The following is a 10,389-nucleotide window of genomic DNA, read 5'->3' on the forward strand; positions in this document are numbered from 1 at the left end:
ATGTTTGAATGACTTTGTTGTTTTGGCCTTTAGGTCTTTTTCCCCCTTAAACTGATTTACACCCATATTTATATGTATGATATTGAAAATTTGATTGAGAGCACTTCTATTGAAATCCCTCTCTTTGATGATTTATAGTTGATGAACTTGTTGTGAATGATTTGAGATGCATTCGTAATGTTTCGAAAGTGATCTTTTCAATATTCAAGAATTTAATACAGTTTTGATGATGATGAGAGGGAGCCTTTTGAATATGATTTTGTTTTTGTGTTAAAGAGAAAGAATTTGTATATGATTGTTTTGTATATGATTGTTGTTTTTGGTATGACCACCATGTATATTTAAAATGTTTAAAGAAGAGAGTTTCTTGCATATGATTACATGAATTAAAAAAATGTGTTCTTTGAAATGATTTGCTGATAGGGTGGTCCTAAACATATGTTTTGAGAACAGAGATTTTTATATGATAAAATGGCTAAGAGATATGACTTGTAAGTCGGTGGTATGACGATACCACAAGTATTTATGCCATAACAGAGTATATTTTCAGAGTATAATTTTAGATGTTGTTCTCAAAGAATACATGTTTTGAAAGAGTTAAAAATGGGCTTAAAGAGGGTTAGGTGGTTCCCCGAAGAAGGTTTGAGCTCAAGTAACTCGTAGCTAGAAATCATGTTTTACCGATCTGGGTACATTATTTCCCCACGAGGGATTTTCATGCTGGCCTAGTGCCCTGTGGCGTACAGAGCAGAGACTTCGACCCTTGCGGCAAACTTGGGTTGGGGGCTTGGCTGCCGAGTTAATGGCAGATCCCATATAGCCTGTGGGATAACAGAGTTGTAGGGTATACCACCTAGCACAAAAGTAAAACAAAGAGTCTCAGAGTTCAGATGATTTTACAGAGTCTTTCAAAAATGCCCATGTGATTTCTTACTATATGATATGCTTACGAATTGTTTAAAATTCTCTCATATATGTTGAATATAAATGATTATTTTGGATTTACTTTGCATACCAGTACATCTGTATTGAACCCCCCTCCCCTACCTCTCAGGTTTAGAGGTTCAGTCTAGGGGTCAAAATAAGCAGTAGATAATTCAGACAGCAGAACAGATTGTGCAGTGGTAAGCCTTCTCTATTCCAGAAGGCTTGTTTGCTTTCAGATTTTGTCATTCTTTCATTTTGGTCTACTGGGGGCCTTGTCCCATATTTTTCAGACAGTATTGTTTTGAGATATAGTAGAGATTTCGCATACTGAGTTAGATGTTGTTTAGATATTGTTGGAGTTTTCCTTCATTGTTAAACTAATTTTAGAGTATGACCATGTTTCCGTATTCGATTTATAATTCCATATTTTTCTTTTATTATATGAAAGTTGTGCATGATTACCAGATAGAGTAGGACGTCCGGGCCTTCATGGGTCGGTTTTCTGTCACGCCAGGCCATAGTTCAGGTCATGACAAACCTGAAACTTCTAATGCACCCACCGTGAACCATAACATTATGAATGCCCTTTTAGCTAGTCTTGAGTTCCTATCTCGGGAAATGGCTAGAGTGAATGCTATGGTTAAGAATATGGAAGTGGAGATGGCCTCTATTAGTGGCTAGGTGGAAAGGGTGGAAAGCCAACGGAGTTCTCGACCTTCAACTCCCAAAAACAAATCCCCAACCATTACCCCTGAAGCCATGCACCAAAGAATGTATCTATCAAATTCCTTACATCAAGACAACCTTTACTCAAAAGGCCGAGACCTTGATGGACCTGTCCATTCCCCACACTACCAAGTCCCACATGAAGTACTTGGAACCCAAATTCCACCCTTAAATCCGGATACTCCAAAGCAAAATCCTCCAATTGAAAGACCTCCAACACTAAATCCCAATACACCATACTAAATTCCAAATGTCCAAAACCCACCAATTCAAGAAGAAGGATATGCTAGGGAAAACCGAAGGGAAGGGTATGGAATGTACGATGATCCTTACTTGATGGAAGATGGGATGAGAGGTAGAAGGGTTGAACAAAGGGAAAATGAGGGCTTGGAGGTAGGGGCGGCCAAGGTGCTTGGGAATGGGATGTTGGTCATAACACTATAAAAATGGGACTTCTAATCTTTCGGAGAGAAAGTGATCCCGAAGAGTTTCTTGCATGGAAATTCACATGCGTGAGAGTCTTTCAAGTGAACGAACTCACGGAGGGGAAGAAGAGTGGTTACGCCATTGCTCATTTTGAGCGATATGGTACCACGTGCTGGGAGTATGTCAAATGTTTTGGCCATATATTGATAGAGAGTCAACCCCCTCCTTGGTTTGGGTTAAGGTATCTTATGAGACAAAAGTACCTTCCTAAAAGTTATCAACATAAAATCCTTGATAAATTGTACAACTTGAAGCAAGGAAACAAAAGTATGGCGGCTCACTATGATGAGTTTCAACAACTCATCTTGAAACTTGATCATAGAGGAGAACAAGTGGGCCAAAATATCATCTGGTTTAAGGTTGGCCTAAACAATGAAATCTCTATGCACATGACACTTAATATGTTTGAAACTATTAAAGGTATCTTTCAAGCAACTTTTGATATTGAACGATAAAACAGGGAAAGGTCGACATATAAAAACAAAGCATACCAAGGGTACTCTGGTTGGACTAAGGGGAAAGAAGTGAGTCCATCATCTTTGGCATGGAACAAATCAAAAAAAACCACCAACAAAGGCCCCTCTACCCATGAACAAGATTTCCTTTGAGGGCAAGCTGAATCTTCTTTCCAATGCAAAGGGATTCCAATGCTTCAAATTCCATGAATGGGGACACAGGGCTAGTGAGTGTCCTAATTGAAGAAAATTGATATTAAGACAAGGGAGATTGTATTTAGTAGTGGAATAAGTTGGAATTGAAATGGTTGAAATAAAGAATCCTATCAAGATACAGAGAGACGGGAGGACAAGAGGCCTAGTGATGATGATGAAGAGGAGGTTTGGCCTCAAGAAGGTGAACTTGAAGTATCTAATTATGTTGTATGGAGGGTTACGATTAGAAAAGAGTTGGATATCCTAGCCAATGGGAAAACCTCTTTCATATGTCTCATTAAGGGGAGTGTGTGCTCATTGATATTTGATTGAATAAGTTGTATAGGGCTACGATGGAGATCACTTGAATTTGCCAACTACTAAACATGTGAGTCTGTATGGAATCCAATGGTTGAACGATTGTGGAGAGTTGAAGGTAATGCGTTAAGTGGTGATTCGGTTCAAATTTGGAAACTATGAGGACGAGGTACTTTGCAACATCATTCCTATACGATCTTGTAATCTCTTATTGTGTCGGACATCACAATAGATTGGTAAACCAAGAATCATGGATGAACCAACTACTACTCCTTTGAGTTCAAGGGTTAGAAAGACAACTTTCGACCACTATCACCATCACAAGTGTGTGAGGCACACCGACAAATGAAGAATTTGCAAGGAAAGGAAGAAAAGAAAATAGAACCCCGTGGGTAAGGGTGTGGAACCCGAGAGTGGGAAGAATGAGGGAGAAGAGGGAGTTTTGACTTTGAGGGATAAGGATTCATTGGTAATGTTGGCTCTAAAGGGCATCCTTTTCAAAGAGTATGATAATGCTACTCCCATGCTACTTTTGGATCATGTTTTGAGTGCTAACTCATCCACTTCCCCTATCCCGTCTCCTATTTCTAATGTTTTGAAGGAATTTGATGATGTATTTCCTAGTGAATTGCCACAAGGACTTCCTTGACTTCGAGGAATTGAATACCAAATCAATTTTGTTTTGGGGTCGCAATTTTCTAACAAACAGGCTTATATGAGCAACCCCACGGATACAAAGGAACTCCAATGGCACATTGAGTACCTCCTAAACTGTAACACCCCGGAAAATGGGTCCCGGAGCGTCACACGATGATTGAGGCTACGAGTATCCCCAAGCTAACCCTTTGAGCCATTTTCATTCAGTTCAACACAAATCAACAGGGTTTCCATAAATAACCCTCAGATATCAACAGAGTAATCATCATCCAAGAATAAAAGAATTTCAGAAAGATAACAAAATACGACTTATTAGTCAACTCCCAACATCAATACTAGTCTGACAAGCCTCTAAGAAAATCAATAAAACCAGCGAACCATTGAGACATGCATCAACTGACTCATACTCAGTTATCAAATGTAAACAATTCCGTGAAACCAACATCAGACATCACGTCCTCGGAACAAGAGGACTCACCACAACGGGAGGATGTAGAATAGCGTGCTCGAAGCATCATTTTCGAACTTGGAACTGTGCACCTAAACATACATTCTGAGAAAATGCAGCCCACATTAGAAGATATGGGTAAGTACCATTGAATGAAATTGAGTATCTGGGGTGGTATGAAATTTTATAAACATCATCATCATAAATATTTATAAGAAATATGTAGGATGTATGAAAGACTCACATAGCCCGGAGAAAATCATCACAATTATGAGAGGATGAAATAAGTACAATAACATATGTGAGTCATCATATAATTTGTCAATCACTTTCAGTTCATCAAGAATATCAATTCTCATAATGTAAATATCATTTAAATCTTTTGAAATAATAACTTTCACAATTCCACTTTCAAATCACTTCACCATTCACCATAGACACAAGGAAACACACAGTGGGAGATCCTATAACTGACATAAACCATGTGAGCTACATGGAGTCCAACGTACAACCCACGTTAAGGAGAGCCGTCCTATCCTTGCTCTCGGAGTAGGACTATTGATATTAAATCCACACAAACTAGTGATCACTATATAAATCAGCCTCAGGCTCACTTTTTAGGGGGCACGTAGTTCTAGGGAAGTAAGGTCGCTTTATACCTCCCACCCAGTGCTAAAGATTTCTCCCAGACTTAGATCTGATCATTTCAAAGACAATTCGCAACAAAACAATTTCAGTAATATATAAATATACATCGGGAGCCAGCATGCTTCCCATCTATCAAAATCAACCATGTTGTGGATTTCTTTCACATTCGAGTTCAAAACAACTCCATTAAGACTAAAAGGTCAAATCATTCAAAATATCTCAAATATTCAACATCAACGTGCTTATAACACACACTTTCTAAAAAAAAACACAATTTCCAATGGGAATTCACGACCCAAATATCAAAATCATGATAAATATCATTCAAGATTCATGCTTTATATCTCTACACATGTAAATTCATCTTTCAAAATCATAAACATTAAGATTTCATAATAATCATCATAAGATATGGGTTCATGCTTCAAATTTATAAAAATCAAATAAAAATCATGCCCCTGTAAAGAAAATTACTTTTGGGCACAAGAACGAAAGAGAGTTCTTGTTGAAAAACCCCACATACCTTGAATGATGAACTTTTGATCGATACTCGTTTTTGAGATGTGAATCGTGCCTTTGAATGATGGTTCTTGAAGTTCTTGAACTAGAAACTTGGAATCTTGAACAAATTTACAGAATTAATGGTGAACTTTGGAGGTTCTTGAAGTTGGATGTAGGGGCTTAGGGTTTTCTTTTTGAGGGAATTTGATGAAATATAACATATAGTGCTTATAATAGGCTTTAATATAGGGTTTGGATGGATTTTGGGTGAGGGGGAATGACCAAAACACCCCTAAAAATCAAATAATTCTTGAATCTTTCCTTTGGTGGACTATTTTGATAGTCTGAAGTAGATCAACCATAACGTTTTACTCCGATATCCAAATTTGATGAAACTAATTTCATTAGAAAGAGGACTCTCACATATTTCCATTGATATATAGTACCTCACACAGATCATTGTGTACGAGGAGTTATGATTGTTTGAAGTTGACCCAAAAATTTGCTTTTGATAGGCTAAAGTAAATCGACCATAAACTTTTGCTCCGATAGACAAATGGGATGAAACCAATTTCATTGGAAAGAGGACTCGTAGATCTTTCCTTTAATATATAGTAGATCACCTTGATCATTATGTACAAGGAGTTATGATTAGTTAAACTTGGAGGAAAAAATACGCCAGGCCTCAGTACTTTTTCCTGCACGTTTTACTGTTCACTACTATTCACGGTTCGATCGGAATGTTCATAACTCGTCACTCGCGTGCCCATTTTGGATGATCCACATATCATTGGATATATTATTTGATAATCTACACAGTGGTGGGTCATAACCTAAGACATTCCATACGGAAAATTTACAATTCATTCTAGAAGATAGAACCCAACACGTTTACGCACAAAATTTCATCGAAAAATTTCTAGGGGTATTACATCATCCCTCCTTGGAAACATTCATCCTCGAATGGCGCTAGACAAGACAAGATTAGATAGGGAATAGAGAATATAATTGAAACCATTCGTTAGACTCATCACCACATCGTTTCTCACTCCGAATGCAACATAGAATACATAAATTCAAGAAACTACAGTTGAACACATAATAAATGACAGCTGAACTGCTGCAACTTTTATCAAAAGTGCATGATTTAGGAAAGAATGGTACCTTCGGCTTGATCAGAGTTCGCGGAAAATAGGTTCGGGTACTTGGATCGCATATCTACCTCAGCTTCCCAAGTTGCACCCTAAACAGATTGGTTTCGCCACAACACCTTGACCAAGGGAACTTCTTTGTTCCTTAGTCTTCGAATACTGAAATCAAGAATCTCAACAGGAATCTCATCAAAAGAAAGATTTTCTCGAATGTCAGCACTCACAGAGAAATACACTACCACAACATCGCAAATATGCATTCTAAGCATGGAGATATGGAATATTAGATAAACAGAGGACAACTCGGAAGGCAACTCGACCGTATAAGCTACCTTACCAACATGGCTAAGAATTTTGTAAGGACCAACATAACGGGGAGTAATATTCCCCTTCTTTCTAAATCTTTTCACCCCCCTCATGGGTGAAATTTTCAGGTACACTAGGTCACCAACTTCAAACTCAAGGTCTCTCTTTCTAACATCCGCATATGACTTCTGATGACTCTGTGCAATTTTCAACCTTTCCCTAATCAACTTAACTTTTTCCATAGCCTCAAATACCAAATCAAGACCACTCACAGTAGCTTCACCCACCTGGAACCAACCTATGGGTGATCTACACTTCCTCCCATATAAGGCTTCAAATGGAGCCATGCCAATACTATAGTGGAAACTATTATTGTAAGCAAACTCTATCAAAGGTAAGTGATCATCCCAACTTCCCTTAAAGTCAAGTGCACAAGCTCTCAACATATCCTCTAAGGTCTGGATGGTCCGCTCATCCTGACCATCGAACTTCGGATGAAAAGCAAAACTCAAAAGCACTTGGGTACCAAGACCCTTCTAAAAAGCTTTCCAAAATTGCAAAGTGAACTGAGTACCCCTATTCGAAATGATAGACAAGGGAACTCCATGCAGTCTGACTAGCTCTCAGATATACAATCTAGCGTAATCCTCAGCACTATATGATGTATGCATAGGCATGAAATGATCAGACTTAGTCAACCTATCAACCGCAACCCAAATGAAATCATGATGGCGTCGGGAAAAAGGTAAACCAATCACAAAGTCCATATTTATCTCTTCCCACTTCCAGGTGGGAATACTAAACTCTTCCATCATACCACCAATTCTTTGGTGTTCAACCTTAACCTGTTGGCATATTGCACACTTAGCTACAAATGCTGCTATATATTTCTTAATGCCACTCCACCAATAGATTTCTCGCAAGTCTCGGTATATCTTTATGGCACCAGGATGAATAGAATATTGTGCCCCGTGCACTTCAGCCATAATCCTCTGTCTCAGATCATCAACATTCGGGACACACAATCTACCCTACAATCTCAACATACCATCTCCCCCTTGGGAGAAAACCTCTTCTTTTTGGTCCTTGACTGACTCCTTCAGTCTGACCAAACTAGCATCTAAGTATTGCTTTTTCTTCACTTCTGAAACCAAGGAGGATTCGAAACTACTCTGAACCCCTATACTACCTTCAGCAGAGTCAAACAGCCTAACCCTCAATCTAGCCAAACGATGTACATCACGAGCCAACTCTTTCTTACCTTCTACCAATTGCGAAACACTACCCATGGACACTCTACTTAGGGTATCCGCCACAACATTGGCCTTGCCGGGATGGTACAACACACTCATATCATAGTCCTTTAACAATTCTAACCATCATCTCTACCTAAGATTCCATTCTCTCTGGGTAAACACATACTGCAGACTCTTATGATCAGTGAAAACATCAACATGGACACCATACAAATAGTGTCTCCAGATTTTCAAAGAAAACACAACAGCAACCAACTCAAGGTCATGGGTGGGGTAATTTTTCTTATGGGGTTTCAACTGTCTAGAAGCATAAGCTATCACCTTACCCTTCTGTATCAATACACAACGCAACCCAACTCTCGAAGTATCACAGTACACAACAAAACCATCAACACCATTAAGCAAAGTCAAAACAGGGGCAGAAGTCAGTCGATTCTTCAACTCTTGAAAACTATTCTTACAAGATTCGGACCACAAGAACTTCACTTTCTTTTGGGTCAACCGAGTCATAGGAGACACTATAGAGAAGAAAACCTCAACAAAACGGCGGTAATAGCCAGCTAAACCCAAGAAACTTTGGATATCAGTCAAAGAAATAGGTCTAGTCCAATTTCTAACAGCTTCGGTCTTTTGGGGATCAACAGTAATACCTTCGAAAGAAATGATATGGCCCAGAAAAGCAACTGACCTTAGCCAAAACTCACACTTACTAAACTTGACAAATAACTTGTGATCTCTAAGGGTTTGCAAGACAGTTTGGAGATAATCAGAATGTTCATCCTCATTACGAGAGTACACTAGTATATCATCGATGAACACTATGACAACCAGTTCCAGATATGGTCTAAACATTCGATTCATGAGGTCCACGAAAGCTGCTGGGGCATTAGTTAACCCAAAAGACATAACAAAAAACTCAAAATAGCCATAACGTGTTTAGAAAGTGGTTTTTGGGATGTCACACTCCCTAACTTTGAGTTGCTGATAGCCAGAACGAAGGTCTATCTTTGAGAAATAACTTGCAGCTTTCAATTGGTCAAACAAATCATCTATTCTCGGAAGGAGGTACTTATTTTTAATGGTGACTTTATTCAGTTGGTGGTAATCAATGCACATACGCAAAGAGCCATCTTTCTTTCTTTCAAACAACATAGGAGCACCCCAAGGAGAAATACTGGGCCTTATGAAACCCTTATCTAGTAGATCTTTGAGTTTCTCTTTCAACTCCTTAAGTTATGTAGGGGCCATACGGTAAGGAGGAATAGAAATGGGCTGAGTATCAGGAAGAAGATCAATCCGAAACTTTATCTCTCTATCAGGAGGTATCCCTGGGAGATTATCCGAAAAGACATCAGAAAACTCATTGACGATATTAATAGACTGGAGAGTTGGAGTCTCAGACTTAGTGTCTTTGACTCTAACCAAATGGTCAATACACCACTTGGAACGTTTTCATTCAATGGGTCAGTAGGTTGAGGTTGCTGACCATTATTATTTCTTTTTGCTCAATGTGGAGGCATATTTTTTAAAGAGGAGAGCAAAAATTAATAGTAGAGAGAGACACTTAAAGCACGATAGACTTCTAAAAGAAAGAATCACACCTTTTCCTAAAATATCTTGTAACCTCTTGCTCATACATGTGGCGCGCTACACACTGAAGATCAAGACTCTACTTAACGCAGCTTATTAGACTCCCTAGGACACGTTAAAACCTTAGGCTCTGATACCGAGTTTGTAATGCCCCAGAAAATAGGTCTCGGAGCGTCACACGGTGCTTGAGGCTACGAGTAGCCCCAAGCTAACCATTTGAGCCATTTTCATTCAGTTCAACACAAATCGATGGGGTTTTCATAAATCACCCTCAAATGTCAATACAGTAATCATCATCCAAGAATAAAATAATTTCAGAAAGATAACAAAATATGACTTATTAGTCAACTCCCAACATCTATACTAGTCTGACAAGCCTCTAAGAAAATCAATAAAACCAGCGAGCCATTGAGACATGCCCCAATTGACTCATACTCAATTATCAAATGTAAACGATTCCATGAAACCAACATCAGACATCACATACTCAGAACATGAGGACTCACCATAACGGGAGGATGTAGAATAGCGTGCTCGAAGAATCACTATTGAACCTGGAACTGAGCACCTTAACCTATATTCCGAGAAAATGCAGCCCACATCTGAAGATGTGGGTCAGTACCATGGAAAGGAACCGAGTATATAGGGGTATATGCAGTTGTATAAACATCATCATCATAAATATTTATATGAAATATGCAGGATGTATGAAAGAGTCACATAGC

The sequence above is a fragment of the Capsicum annuum genome, unplaced genomic scaffold (assembly GCF_002878395.1).
Source record: "Capsicum annuum cultivar UCD-10X-F1 unplaced genomic scaffold, UCD10Xv1.1 ctg4174, whole genome shotgun sequence".
Taxonomy (NCBI): Eukaryota; Viridiplantae; Streptophyta; class Magnoliopsida; order Solanales; family Solanaceae; genus Capsicum; species Capsicum annuum.